General features: G+C 38.9%; 1 long non-coding RNA gene across 1 annotated transcript in view; it reads left to right on the top strand.

Annotated features, from left to right (window-relative positions):
- Positions 1-15212, top strand: part of LOC133630397 (uncharacterized) — a 91545-nt gene extending 76333 nt beyond the window's left edge. Inside the window, exon 3 of the long non-coding RNA XR_009821243.1 lies at positions 14632-15212. This is a non-coding gene — a long non-coding RNA (uncharacterized LOC133630397). The remainder of the gene's footprint in view (positions 1-14631) is intronic.
- Positions 15213-15877: the final 665 nt, after the last annotated feature.

Genomic DNA, 15877 nt, shown 5'->3' with positions numbered 1-15877 from the left:
TACTTTTGTAGCTGTATGTAGAAATGTCTGGTTACATCAGCTCTGCTCTTTTAATGTCTTTATTGTCCTTTGTGTTCTTTGTTTCCCTCTTACACACATGCTTATGTGTGCGATGGCTATGAGTTCTTTTTCTTCCCTTGGCCTCAGTCTGGACCCCCTCTCCGGGGGCCCAGGCTTAGACTGATTTATTTGTTTTTTTCTCACCCCTCCCCCATCCCCAGCGTTTATCTGTTTCTCACCTTTTTTGTAAGGGGCGCCGAAAGTTGGCAGACCCGGAAAGTGATCCTGTTCTGTCTCCCTGCTCCTGAATGGGATTGTGCTGAAAATCTTAATATCCCCTCGGGGATTTTTAAAGTATTTCTGATTCTGATGAAACATGGCGTCTGGTGCACGGTAAAGGGGCGGAGCCACTCCCATAACAATAACAAACTTTCCAGCATGACAGCAACAACATATCCTCAGACATACCTGTGATGCTGCACTTTTCTTATTCCAAAAAGGGCTGCCATGGCAACAGTTTCACACCTTTTTTTTTTTTTTTGAGCGCTCCCTCCCTACCCACAAATCGAAAGCAGCTGATTGCAAGAAAAAAAAAAAAAAAGAATAAATGTAAATGATGCAGCAAGTCAGAAAGAAAATGGTCCATTTCACAGCTCACAAACTTTGACACCAAGTGGCCTTTTTTTCCCCCCGACACGCTGCCTCCTTACCTGTGCAGCCGGATGCAGACTTACAGACGGGGCGCTTCACAGACGGCTAGTGGCCAGCTGCTTGGACGCCATGCTAGAGTGCACGTGGGGGAGAAAGCAGCAAGGAGGGTGGGGGTGAAGGAGCTCGTAGGTGATGGGGAGGGTGGCAAGTGCTGAATTATAGATGTGGAAGTGCGAGAGACGGAGCGATATCGTTGCTGCCTTCACTCACCGGAGTGTGAATCATCTTCAGCGCGGATCAAATGGCAGCGGTCCACTGGAAGACGAAAGGGGCTGGGTCGGCGTAGACATAGGCATGGTGCAGAATGCAACACGGGAATCTAATCAAGCTGTAGTGCACTATAGGACACTCTTTGGACACCCCCTGTCACATCTGTTCTCTGCTGCAGGGAACGCTTTATTGGGCTTTTAGTGGCCCCGGCAAATTATTCCACGCTTGTCGCAGGTGTTTAAAGGCTCCGGGAGGACCACATGGACAAGATGTAAACACGATATAGGGCCGGCGAGGCGGATATGTGTCTTGTAAAAAAAAACAAAAAAAAACGACTAAAACACACCTGTTGCCCGCACGTCTACGTCCAAATGTCGCAGATGTACAGTCGTGGTCAGAAGTTTACATACACTTGTAAAGAACATAATGTCATGGCTGTCTTGAGTTTCCAATAATTTCTACAACTCTTGTTTTTTTGTGACAGAGTTATTGGAGCACATACTTGTTGTCACAAAAAACATTCATGAAGTTTGGTTATTTTATGAATTTATTATGTTTCTACTGAAATTGTGACCAAATCTGCTGGGTCAAAAGTATACATACAGCAATGTTAATATTTGCTTACATGTCCCTTGGCAAATTTCACTGCAATAAGGCGCTTTTGGTAGCCATCCACAAACTTCTGGTTGAATTTTTGACCACTCCTCTTGACAAAATTGATGTAGTTCGGCTACATTTGTTGTTTTTCTGACATGGACTTGTTTCTTCAGCATTGTCCAAGCGTTTAAAGGCCTACTGAAACCCACTACTACCGACCACGCAGTCTGATAGTTTATATATCAATGATGAAATCTTAACATTGCAACACATGCCAATACGGCCGGGTTAACTTAAAAAGTGCAATTTTAAATTTCCCGCTAAACTTCCGGTTGAAAACGTCTATGTATGATGACGTATGCGCGTGACGTCAATCGTTGAAACGGAAGTATTCGGCCCCATTGAATCCAATACAAAAAGCTCTGTTTTCATCTCAAAATTCCACAGTATTCTGGACATCTGTGTTGGTGAATCTTTTGCAATTTGTTTAATGAACAATGAAGACTGAAAAGAAGAAAGTTGTAGGTGGGATCGGTGTATTAGCGGTGGACTACAGCAACACAACAAGGAGGACTTTGAGATGGATAGCAGACGCACAAGCCGGCGACCTCACCTTGACTTCGTCTGTCTCCGGGCCGCCGACCGCATCTATGATCGGGTGAAGTCTTTCGTCGCTCCGTCGATCGCTGGAACGCAGGTGAGCACGGGTGTTGATGAGCAGATGAGGGCTGGCTGGCGTAGGTGGATAGCTAATGTTTTTGGCATAGCTCTGTGAGGTCCCGTTGCTAAGTTAGCTTCAATGGCGTCGTTAGCAACAGCATTGTTAAGCTTCGCCAGCCTGGAAAGAATTAACCGTGTATTTACATGTCCATGTTTTAATAGTATTGTTGATCTTCTGTCTATCCTTCCAGTCAGGGGTTTATTTCTTTTGTTTCTATCTGCATTTAAGCCCGATGCTATCACGTTAGCTCCGTAGCTAAAGAGCTTCACCGATGTATTGTCGTGGAGATAAAGGTCACTGTGAATGTCCATTTCGCGTTCTCGACTCTCATTTTCAAGAGTATATGAATGAATGAATGATCTTTATTGTCATTGTGCATGTACAGGTACATGTCCAACTAAATTTAGGTTGCTTCCCTAAGGTGCTTTGCATTTTTTTAAAAAAGAAGAAACCACACAATATACAAAAACAACACAATATACACAATATGCAATATGCAATATAGTATCCGAGGTGGTTTAAAATACAAATCCGTGATCCACAATAGAAAAAGGAGAGAGTGTGGAATCCAATGAACCCTTGTACCTAAGTTACGGTCAGAGCGAAAAAAGATACGTCCTGCACTGCACGCTAGTCCTTCACTTTCACGTTCTTCATCCACAAATCTTTCATCCTCGCTCAAATTAATGGGGTAATCGTCGCTTTCTCCGTCCGAATCTCTCTCGCTGCATTGAAAACAATGGGGAAATGTGAGCAGCCCTTCCTCCTGTGACGTCACGCTACTTCCGGTAGGGGCAAGGCTTTTTTTTTATCAGAGACCAAAAGTTGCGAATTTTATCGTCGTTGTTCTATACTAAATCCTTTCAGCAAAAATATGGCAATATCGCAAAATGATCAAGTATGACACATAGAATGGATCTGCTATCCCCGTTTAAATAAAAAAAATTCATTTCAGTAGGCCTTTAAGTCAGGACTTTGGGAAGGCCATTCTAAAAACTTGATTGTAGCCTGATTTAGCCATTCCTTTACCACTTTTGACGTGTGTTTGAGGTCATTGTCCTGTTGGAACACCCAACTGCGCCCAAGCTGATGATTTTAGGTTGTCCTGGAGGTAATCCTCCTTTGCCAGAATGTTTGTGTTAAATTGATGATCTGCATATATTGTGCATATTCATGAAGACATACACGCTAAATGGATCGCGCTTCTTCCTTTCCTTTAGCGAATCAACTTGTGCTGTTAAGTTTGCACATGTTTTAGTACACGCAGCCCTATTATTATTATTATTATACATTTAGTGTGTATGTCTTCATGAATATGCAAAATGTATGCGGATCATCAGAACGACCAAAATACTGGGAGGAGAAAGTGCAACAGTAACTGTTGAGCACACGCAGTGTGATTTACCAAGACATAAATTGTTCCGGTGCTGCTGTTTTGCGTCTACAATCGGTATGTCTGGAAAGTACTTGCATTGGTTTTTACTTTGTTAATGGAAAAACAGTCCTTTTTTTCTTTTTTCTTTTTTTATGCTGGCAACTTCACTGCCAGTTTTTCATCCGTAAAAACAAATGTATATTTTTTTTCCATTTACAGTTATACACCGTTAAAAACAACAACTGTAGATTTTACAGTCAAAAACTGGCAGCTCAGTCAACAGAATTTTAATGCAAAAAACAGGTTTTTTTCAATTTACAGTAATATGCTGTAAAGAACAACGTACAATTTATTGTCATTTGTATTAATTTGACAGGTAGTCTGCTGTAAAGTTAATTATTTTTATTTAGACAAAAACATGTTTGGAAAGTATGATAATATACTGTAATATTTGTTGCAATAATGGATAGTATTCAAGTTCAAAAGGTATGCAATTTCAAACCGTACATATATTTTTTCTGTCAAAATGGAAAAAAATCAATTACATTTAGTGAGAAAATATTAAGTACTTTATTGACACATATCATTTCCAGGTGTTTGCGGGCCAGATAAAATGTTGTCGCCGGCCAGATCTGTTTGACACCTGTGCCTTAGGGCCGGATCTACAAAAGGTTTGCGTGTACTTAAACATGTGCAAACTTGGCAGCACACGCAAAGCTGATTTGCTAAAGGCAAACAACAGAAGCGCAATCCATTTATTGCGTGTGTCTTCATGAATATGCAAAATATATGCTGATCTTCAGAACCACCAAAATACTGGGAGGAGAAAATGTAACAGTAACTGTTGAGCACACGCGGTGTGATTTACCGAGACATAAATTGTTCCTGTGCCGCTGTTTTGCGTCTATATTCGACTTGCAAACTGGCAATTGTGCAGAAATAGCTGTGAGAAAAGAGGCGATCACGCTGCAGCTCTGTCAAAAATAAGAATATTAGAAATACCGTCCATTTATAAATGTATTTAAAGGTGCTGGATGACAATGTCCCCCTTTGTCTTCCTTTTTTCTTCTTCTTTCTATTCCCTCCTGCTCCTGTCCGGCTGCGCCAAACATGATTATAAATCCATTTAATTATGTATACAAATAAGGCAACAAGAGAAGCATACCAGACTTCTCTTTCATAAAGTAAATCTGCACAGCAGATATGATCATCTACATCAGTGGTCCCCAACCACCGGGCCGCGGCCTGGTACCGGTCCCCGGCCACACAAGAAATTTAAAAAAAAAAAAAATATATATATATATATATATATATTTTTATTTTTTATTAAATCAACATAAAAAACACAATATATACATTATATATCAATATAAATCAATACAGTCTGCAGGGATACAGTCTGTAAGCACACATGATTGTATTTCTTTATGACAAAAAAAAAAAAAAAAAAAAAAAACATTTTTTTTTTTACTACCCCCCCTGACCAGTCCGCAAGTACAAAAAGGTTGGGGACCACTGATCTACATGACAGGTGTCAAACTCAAGGCTCGGGGGCCAATTCTGGCCCGCCACATTATTTTATGTGGCCCCTGAGAGCCTTGAAATAATATGCGTTAATAAAATGCTTAATCTTTTCTCACTAAATATATTTGTTTTTTCCCTTTTGACATTAAAAAACATGTACTGCATGCAATTGCATATCTTTTAAAATTCAATAATATCAAAATCTAAATTATATTGTCATGTATTCCAAAACTATTTTTTGGTAGAATAAAGATAAATACTGTACTTAAATATCTGCTTGACTTATGATTTCAAAACAAATTATCAATCAAATTGTAGGCTGTAAAATTAAAATTGACAATAGATTTTACTGAGTTTTTTTTTTTTTACCGTAAAATCAACTTTTGTACTGTTTTTTTCCATATACAGTAAGACACTAAAACGTTTTTAAAAAAAAAACAATAAAACAACAAGATTTTATAGTAAAACAATTTAAAAATGGCAGCTCTGTTGCTTGAATTTTACCGCTAAAAACAGTGGTATTGTTTCTCCATTCCATTCCACTTATTTAATATTTGTATATGCTGTAAAAAAAAAAAAAAAAAAATGCTTTAATTGTACAACTCTGGTGACTGAGCTGCCAGTTTTTAAAGTTTTTTTTTTTTTTTGCAGCTTATGTAAAAAAATATATTATTAATGTGTTACATATATATACATGCATATTCATATATTACTCATTGTTAAATGCTGCCCTCTGAGGGCAACCATAACTGCGATGTGGCCCTCAATGAAAACGAGTTTGACACCCCTGATCTACATCAACAATATGATCTGCAGTGGTGTCAGGTTCACACACTGATGACATCTATTAAACAGACGAGAAGCAAGGAATCATGCAGAGACAGAGTTCAATTTGGCTCAATGAGGAGACACGTAATTTGGGATGTACTCTAGTTTCAGATCCAAACTACGTTCTAAAAGTTCTTCCTTTATTTATTTGAGAGGTCCCTGTTTACATCACTGAAGCTGTCGCTGAGGGAAGGGGGTAATCTCGACAACTCCAGTTAGACACAATATATGATTATACAAAAATGCAAATGTGTTGACGCTGGTGATATCGCCTTGTCTCTGCTCTGTCTGCGTCACGGCAGTGTTCGACCTTGGCAGTCAGCAGGCTGTTCCTGGACACAAACACTGATATCAGACTGGCTTGCAATCTTTTGGATTGCAAGCTTTGCACAGACAAAGACAAAATACCACTTCCGCACAATTGACAATAATTATAGCAACGGCCCTTAAGCATAAAAGTTGTGTGATAATATATACATAATTATTCTAACAAGTGGCAGTTCAAAAACATCTAAAATTTAAAAAATACAACAAATTCAATTGATACGTTTTATTGTCTGCTGGCATGCTTAATGATGCTTGTTTTTCCAATGTTATACTATTTCCTATATGAAAAAAATACAATGCAGTATGCATTCTCTTGCATCTGTAACATACCAGCTCACACTTGGAGTTAGCGCCAGCATCTTCCATGAGCACAACTTTATTGTAGTAAAAAAAGTGGGTTCCATTGTAGATGTCTAAAATGCCCATACAAAGTGCTACATGTCTTCCACATGTTTCTAAACACAGCAAAAGACCACAGGTTCAAACATGAATGTGCAGTAAATGAGTGTTTCCATGGTGAAAGCCGCGTAGAAGACACAAACACCTCATTTGAGTGGGGCGGTCTGCACTAGTACACGCAGTCTTAGGAGATCACGCGCAACACTTCCACTAGTAGTACACGCCGTTTTATTGTGTGTACGTTTAGCGCGTGGTATTTGGATCTTAGTAGATCAGGCCCTTAGACTTACTCCAGTATTGCATCCAGTTTTTTTCAAATGATGCTCCTTTTCCCTTACACTGTATTTTGGGAAAATACCACTGCTTACCATTGCTGCCATCTGTATATCCTAAAACTCTTTGCATTACAGCTGCACTCTATTATGTTAGGCCACACGCTGCTTGTCCCAATAAAAGGGCTACTGCATCCTTTGCCGGCTTGTCCTTGAAGGATCCTTTAACAACAGCACTGCACCTTTAAATTTGGCTACGTGCGTTTGTTTCCAAAAAGGAACGACTCATCACCCGGAAAGGAACCTGCAAATGCAGCCTTATTTTCCATGTTTTAAGGAGGATATGATGCAACTAGAGATGTCCTATAATGGCTTTTTTGCCGATATCCGTTATTCCGATACTGTCCAACTCTTAATTACCGATTCCGATATCAACCGATACCGATATATACAGTCGTGGAATTAACACATTATTTTGCCTAATTTTGTTGTGATGCCCCGCTGGATGCATTAAACAATGTAACAAGGTTTTCCAAAATAAATCAACTCAAGTTATGGAAAAAAATGCCAACATGGCACTGCCATATTTATTATTGAAGTCACAAAGTGCATTATTTTTTTTAACATGCCTCAAAACAGCAGCTTGGAATTTGGGACATGCTCTCCCTGAGAGAGCATGAGGAGGTTAAGGTGGGCGGTGTTGGCGGGGGGGTGTTCTGGGTATTTGTTCTGTTGTGTTTATGTTGTGTTACGGTGCGGATGTTCTCCCGAAATGTGTTTGTCATTCTTGTTTGGTGTGGGTTCACAGTGTGGCGCATATTTGTAACAGTGTTAAAGTTGTTTATACGGACACCCTCACTGTGACCTGTATGGCTGTTGACCAATTTTGCTTTGCATTCACTTGTGTGTGTGAAAAGCCATAGATATTTCGTGACTGGGCCGGCACGCAAAGGCAGTGCCTTTAAGGTTTATTGGCGTTCTGTACTTCTCCCTACGTCCGTGAACACAGCGGCGTTTTAAAAAGTTATACATTTAACTTTTTGAAACCGATACCGATAATTTCAGATATTACATTTTAAAGCATTTATCGGTATCGATAATATTGAGCTGCCGATATTATCGGACATCTCTAGATGCAGCTATCCTTTATCACCACCTACTGTATAGCTTTCCATTTTTGCCACATTTTAATAGTGTATATTTAAATTGGAGGCTGCAATTGAAGGCAAATTTGGCATTCTTTTGATATTTTTTAGAATTTTTTTTTTTTTTTACCTCGCAACAACCTTTTTTCAACAACATACAGGATACCTTTTCGTTTGGCTGTGTTTCTCAATTGAAGGGCTGAATCATTTTGAAGATCTGCAATTGAAGGTAATGATGGCACATGTTGAGTTTCCTTTTTTTAGAGAATATGCCGCAGCTATTCTGCTCCGCAACTTACTGTATACTTTTAAAGTTAGACACATTTAGAAACTGTAAGTCAACATTAAAAGACTACATACAGTACAGGCCAAAAGTTTGGACACACCTTCTCATTCAATGTGTTTTCTTTATTGTCATGACTATTTACATTGTAGATTGTCACTGAAGGCATCAAAACTATGAATGAACACATGTGGAGTTATGTACTTAACAAAAAAAAGGTGAAATAACTGAAAACATGTTTTATATTCTTGTTTTTTTAAAATAGCCACCCTTTGCTCTGATTACTGTTTTGCACACTCTTGGCATTCTCTCGATGAGCTTCAAGAGATCGTCACCTGAAATGGTTTTCACTTCACGGGTGTGCCTGAAGCTAATCGAGAGAATGCCAGGAGTGTGCAAAGTAGTAATCAGAGCAAAGGGTGGCTACTTTGAATAAACTAGAATATAAAACATATTTTCAGTTATTTTTACCTTATTTTTGGGCCACATTTCTGGCCAGATTCCTACATTTGGCTCCTTTAAATAGTTGAATTCAACAAGGATTGATGCGAGGTGCCTTCCAAAGCGTAGGGTGGATCCTCTTAAGGATGCCACCCCTAAATTGGAACACAGTCGGTGCACTATGTGCTAACTACTTGCTAGCCACAGTGCATGTCCTGCAGGAATCATTTGCACTCCAGTTCCGAGAGACAGGTAATGATCCGCTCGCTCTCCCTGGCAAGAATTGATCCATGGCGAGCGACGGGTTGGTTGGTTCTCACAGTCCGTAGAAAATAAACCTTATGTGTTTTGTGTAACAATCCTGGAAGAACTGTAGCCAGCAGAACTATCTGATCAATACCTGAGATTGTATGTGTGTTAATTAGAGGTAGACCAACTTGATGCAAGAATCAGAAGTATGGATCCACTTGGAGCCCACTTAAAGCACAGTATTGTATCTAATAATTGTTACTATTGTCTGCAAAGTAGCAGTTGTGCTTTTTCTAGGGTCAACAAGGTACATATAAGTGGCCTCGCTGTGACTAAAGTGACAATTTTGAGGTAGAATTTCGGTTATTTTGAAACCCTTGAACTGTTCATACCCATTTTTGAGGTGAGCATATACAAACTGAAGCAAAAAACAAGCCGACCCAACAACAAACACCATGACTTTATGCATAATACATAATCAAGCTCCAGGGTTGTTTGAGCACTTTCCGTTTGATAAACGCTTTCTTTCGTAAAAGGTCCGCTGTGCCTCGTTCAAGATGTAGTAGTGTTCCTTACATGCATTTTTATTTTATTTTATTTTTTCACATGGCAAGCGAAGAAAATAGCCCCTGGACGCCATGTACACGCAAACACAAAAACACATTACCACGCTGGCTGTGATCCTCGGTTTGTTTACCGAATGCGCTGGGAAGACTTTATCTCCATCCAAACACATCATCTGTGTGTCTTTGCCTGTTTGCTCGCCACAACGCTATTACTTTTTTAGTCTTGGAGGCCACTTTCACAGCGTCTACTTCAGCGCAACACTAAGGGAACGGAAACTGTGTGGATGCCAAATACATCAGTTGTTTTTAAGATGAGACACCATTATCATTCATACAAATCATTCCTACAATTTGTAAGGAAAAGTAGGTTTTTCTATTTCAGTCCACAGCTTTGTTGTTTTTACGATTAAGTGGTTGACTTTTTTTTGCACTTGTATATGTCAATGTTAAAATATATATATATATATATATATAAAAAATAACATGGATCTACTTTGCGTTACATATATATATATATATATATATATATATATATATAACCTATAAGGCGCACTTAAAATCTTTTTTTTTCTTCTCAAAACTCGACAGTGCGCCTTTTAACCCGGTGCGCCTAATGCAAGGAATACGTTTGGTTGAGCTTACCCACCTCGAAGCTATTTTATTTGGTACAGTGTGTAACGATAAGTCTGACCAGTAGATGGCGGTCACACATAAGAGATACGTGTAGACTGCAATATGAGTCAAGTAATCAACACCAACATGCTATATGTTCCATTGAAAATATAGAACATTACACACGGCGCTCAAAAATCTTTCAACATTTTTTAGTACAACTTTGGTAAGCTACGAAGCCGCGCCGCTTGATGTGCTTCAACATACGAGTATTATTATGGTGTGTGTATAAGGTAAGACATATTATCTTATGCAAAAGCAACTTTCCTTACCTTTTGGTACCTGCTGATCTGTATTTGGGATCTGCATAAATCCTGAAAAATTGCGCGCGTCCACCTTTGTAGTCCGTGGGGACACCGTAGTGGATAAGCTTCTTCCTTTTCTCTATGTTCTTGTTATGGGACATCCATTTAAAATATATGAAATAGTATAAAGTTCTTACATATAACTGTCAGTAAACTCGCCATGAAAGCGCTAAAACATGCCGGTGTAGTGAGTTTACATTATTCACCCAAGGAACTTTAGTTATTAGAGAGTTCCGGTCGGACGGCTTTTCACGGGACACATTTCCGGATGAGGAGATGCTGCTCCGTTATTGATTGAAGTAAAGTCTGTTTGTCATTAAAACTGTTAGCTCCATCTTTTGATACTTCGCCCCCCCCCCCCGTCCTTGCACGCTACACCGCTACAACAAATATGACGGGGAGAAGACGCTGTCGAAGGTGAGCCATTTAAATAAGACCGCCCACAAAATGGCGCATCCTGAAGCGACTGTCAGAAAGCGGCTTGAAGATGATCCGTAAAACATAATCTATGCAACATTTTGACCAAAGAACCACCATTACATGTTATGTAGACCACAAGGAAGTGTTTTACATTTACAAAAAAATATATATATATATATATTATGATTCCTTTAATGCACCCTATAATCCAATGCGCCTTATATATGAAAAAAGATCAAAAATAGACCATTCATCGGCAGTGCGCCTTATAATCCCGTACGCCCTATGGTCCGGAAAATACTGTAGTTATGGTAGATTGATTCATTGCTCTAAATATTAGCAGTTATTATGAAATAGTCACATATATTCGGATTAAATTAAAATAGAGGCGAAGTCCTCTGTGTACACGTAGTATGTTTGCTGGTTTTTGATACATTTTTGCCTTCTGTCATGTTAGTATTCATAATATCGTTATCGTCAATAGCGTTCTAACAATTACATGGCCCCTTGCCCTTTGTCTTGGTCGTCGTATTGGTCTTGATCATCCCGGTTTTGGTCAAGGTTGTCATCTTTGTCGTTGTCTCGGATTTTCTTTGTTTTCTTCGTTGTCGTCGTCGTCGTCGTCGTCTCTGTCTTTGTTGTCCCTTTTGGTCTTTGTTGTTTTTCTTCGCGTCTTTGTCGTGGTCCTGGTCGTCGTCTTGGTCTCTGTCGTCTCCTTGGTCTTTCTTATCTTCTTTGTCGTTTCTGTCGTTGTCTTGGTCTTTGTCTTGGTCTTTGGAGCAGAAGCAGATAACTCCAAACAATGTTTCTTTGCAAAAACAGACTAATCGTACTATGCCAGCATAGCCCTAAAATGGAGCGAAAACAGATCAGTTTTTTTCAGAGGAATGCTTATTCCATTACTGTCATGAATGAATTTCACCCAAACAAACATTTTTGGGCTGATCCCTAGACAGGTGGGTCCTGGGCATACATTGACAACTGCATCACAAGACAACAACAGCAGAGTAAACATAATTCTGATCATTATGTACACAGGCAAGTCTGCATTTTTCAATCTGTACTGTCGACCTTTCTGCTCTCCCGGTCCGCTCAGATAAATTAGTACAGCGTCTCTTTGTGTGCCCAGTAGGCCGGGGGAGTTACTCATTACTGATGCTTTAATTTAGTTATAGTTGCGGCAAAACGGATTCAAACCGAGCGAACATGAGCGCTGATGTTGGATGATGTCATCAAATTTCCATGCACTGATTGGTCCTTAAAGATTTGTCTGTTTGTGCCACAAAGACATCAGCCCGCTTGTCGCATTCCGAAGTAAAACGGAATATTCAACAATGGAATGCGAAAGATAAAATGTGCTTTTACCAGCTGGTGGACAATGGTACAAACCATGGGTGTCCAAACTACTTGAGTTAAATAAACAACGTTGCCCGCAGGGAGATTGTGTTGATTTCAAAAGACAGATCAATGACCTTAAATTACAATCTGAATTATTCCTAGTGCAGCATTACTTATATGACCCAATGCAAACAAACTTCCCTAGTCATGGTGCAAAAAAATACAATAAAAATATTGTCCATCCATTTTCTACCGCTTGTCCCTTTTGGGGTCGCTGTAGCCTATTTTAGCTGCATTCGGGCGGAAGGCGGGGCACACCCTGGACAAGTCGCCACCTCATCACAGGCTATTATAAAACATATCCATGCACCATAACAAGTTTGAAATGACACCCATTTAAATCCATTATTAAGCAGATTGGAAAAAATACAAAACACATTTATCCATGTTTGCAGCATTTTAGCTGCTTGATATTTCTGATTGATTTCACAACTAAATTGGGGTCGTCACGGAACTAAACATGGTAGGAGTCTAACTTTCACATACTGTTTGTATCCATTTATATTAATTATTAATTATGTATCCATGGTATTAATATAATATCAATCAATCAATCAATCAATGTTTATTTATATAGCCCTAAATCACAAGTGTCTCAAAGGGCTGCACAAGCCACAACGACATCCTCGGTACAGAGCCCACATACGGGCAAGGAAAACTCACCCCAGTGGGACGTCAATGTGAATGACTATGAGAAACCTTGGAGAGGACCGCATATGTGGGTAACCCCCCCCCTCTAGGGGATAATATGTACACATATCAAATTTAGGGTGGTCCCAAAAAGTTGGGGTTTTTCAAATTGACTGTGTGTCCGTTTTAAAAGTCCTCCCCCTCTGGTCAACATATGAAATAACAAGTGCCCATCCATTCATCCATCCATTTTCTACCGCTTGTCCCTTATGGTGTTGCAGGGGTTGCTGGAGCCTATCTCAGCTGCATTCGGGCGGAAGGCGGGGTACACCCTTGGCAAGTCGCCACCTCATCACAGGGCCGAAATAACAAGTGTGTATAAGAAATTGAAATGCGCCCCCTTTGGCCAAAATTAATTTAAAAAAATAAATAAATATGTATATAGAGACATACTTGAAGTAAATAATGAAGATTAAAAACCAATTACAAACAAAATATTTAATTTTAAAAAATTAACTAAAAGCAGTCTTTTTCTCACAATGTGTCAACTTCTTTCTTATAAAATTGAAAACAATTTCTCATATTCTTTGTTTCTGTAATAGTGCAATATTTACTCGTAAAATTATTACTTTTTTATGTAAAATTATTACTTTTTAATGCAAAATGGTGACATTTGTCATATAAAATTCTGACTTTTATCGCAATATTGCCAAGTAAAATTCCGATTGTTATTATAATATTACCAAAATGTTAAAGTTTTCTTATAAAATAGTGACTTTCGTCGAGTAAAATTACGACTCTTTTCATAATATTGCACACATGTTCAGTGTTTTTTGTAACACCTTGACTTGCGCAGAGTAAAATGACGACTTTTATTATAATACTACCAAAATTCTAAGCTATTCTTGTGAAATTATGACCTTTTTCTTGTGAAATTCCAACTTATTTTTCACAACAAGCTTTTTTATGTTTGCATAGTATGATTTTATTATTAATGTTGCAAATACAAATCTTTATTTATCTAGAACAGGTGGTCCTAAAGAGGTAGGCATTTTTCTCAGGTCTCAGGAAGGTGACAAATACAAAAAATGCGTGCGTGTGTGTGTGTGAGTGTGTGTGTGTGTGTGTGTGTGTGTGTGTGTGTGTGTGTGTGTGTGCGTGTGTGTGTGTGTGTGTGTGTGTGTGTGTGTGTGTGTGTGTGTGTGTGTGTGTGTGTGTGTGTGTGTGTGTGTGTGTGTGTGTGTGTGTGTGCGTGTGTGTGTGCAGCAAGTGAAAAATGTATGATTCTATTGTTTTTTCATTTCCCAATGTTTCCACCAAGCTGCATGTTGTACTTATTGGTGTACTAAATACCACTACTTTGCCCTGTGTGTTGTACAAAGTTGCTTTTAAAAGCCAACGTGCTGAATCAAATCACACGTTTTTTCAAAGAAAGGTCGCATTTTCCAGGCCTCCAATGTCAAAAGCAAATCCAATTCCAGGAAAAGGTTGCACAGTGTTCCATGCACTTCCATGTAAAGTGATGTCCTTTATTGTCTGAGTGCATCCACCCTAACAGGGCTGAGCTCTGAGAGGGACATTTGATGGACACGTGATTGGCCACAAGAGCAGGAGAAGGACACGCTCCACGCCTGGCAAGATCCTGCAAGACCAAGCAGAAAGATACAGATACCGCTTCTTGCACCGCCTTTCATTGGTTCAGCAATCTTTGTTCTGCGGTCTGATTTCTTAAATAGCAAACATTAGCAAGGAAAAGTACCGTCCATATGAGGACCGCTGAACAAGTTAGGACCGAAATCATGGTCCCAATACGGAAAACCATTGCATCTAATAGAGAATGTCTCATTTGCACCCCTGGTGGTGAAATCTATCAAAATTAGGGTGGTCCCAAAAAGGAGGGATTTTTCAAATTGACTGTGTGTCGGGTTTAAAAGTGCTCCCCCTCTGGTCAACATGTGAAATAACAAGTTTGGCCAAAATCAATTAAATAAATTAATACTTATGTATATAGAGACATACTGTAATAACTTAAAGTAAATAATGAAGATTAAAAACCAATTACAAACAAAAAATAAAAATAAAATGAAAATAACCAAAAGCAGTCTTTTTCTCACAATTTGTCGACATATTTCTTATAAAATTGAGAACAATTTCTCATATTTTTTCTGTTTCTGTAATAGTGCAATATTTACTTGTAAAATTATTTAAAAAAAATTTAATGTAAAATTATTACTTTTCAATGCAAAATGGTGACATTTGCCATATAAAATTCTCACTTTTATCGCAATATTGCCAATTTTGTGGGTTGTTCTTGTCAAATAGTGACATTTTTTGAGTAGCATTTTGTCATAATTTTGCCAAGAAAAATTCCGATTGTTATTATAATATAGCCAAAATAAAATTGTGACTTTTGTCGAGTAAAATGACGACCCTTTTCATAATATTGCGCACATGTTCGGGGTTTTTTGTGAAAATTTGACTTGCGTAGAGTAAAATGACGACTTTTGTTATAATACTGCCAAAATTCTAATTCATTCTTGTGAAATTGTGACCTTTTTCTTGTGAAACTCCAACTTTATTTTCAAACATTAGCGCGGTGATGGTACATGCAGTCGTAATTGACTTTAAAACCTGCTTTGACTGCGTTTTCTCACACCCTGAACATGCATTATGTATCCTTTTATTTCCATGCCAGTGTCTGTGCGGTCAACAGTGGCGCCTCGTCAAGTATCCATTAGCAACACTGACCGAGCATTCGTCTCCCAGCCGGCACTCTGCTGTGATTGAGCTCTACACCTGTGTTT

This window comes from Entelurus aequoreus, linkage group LG15, assembly GCF_033978785.1.
Source record: "Entelurus aequoreus isolate RoL-2023_Sb linkage group LG15, RoL_Eaeq_v1.1, whole genome shotgun sequence".
Lineage (NCBI taxonomy): Eukaryota > Metazoa > Chordata > Actinopteri > Syngnathiformes > Syngnathidae > Entelurus > Entelurus aequoreus.
Note: the sequence above shows the minus strand (reverse complement) of the source record. Positions and strands in the feature narration are given on the sequence as shown.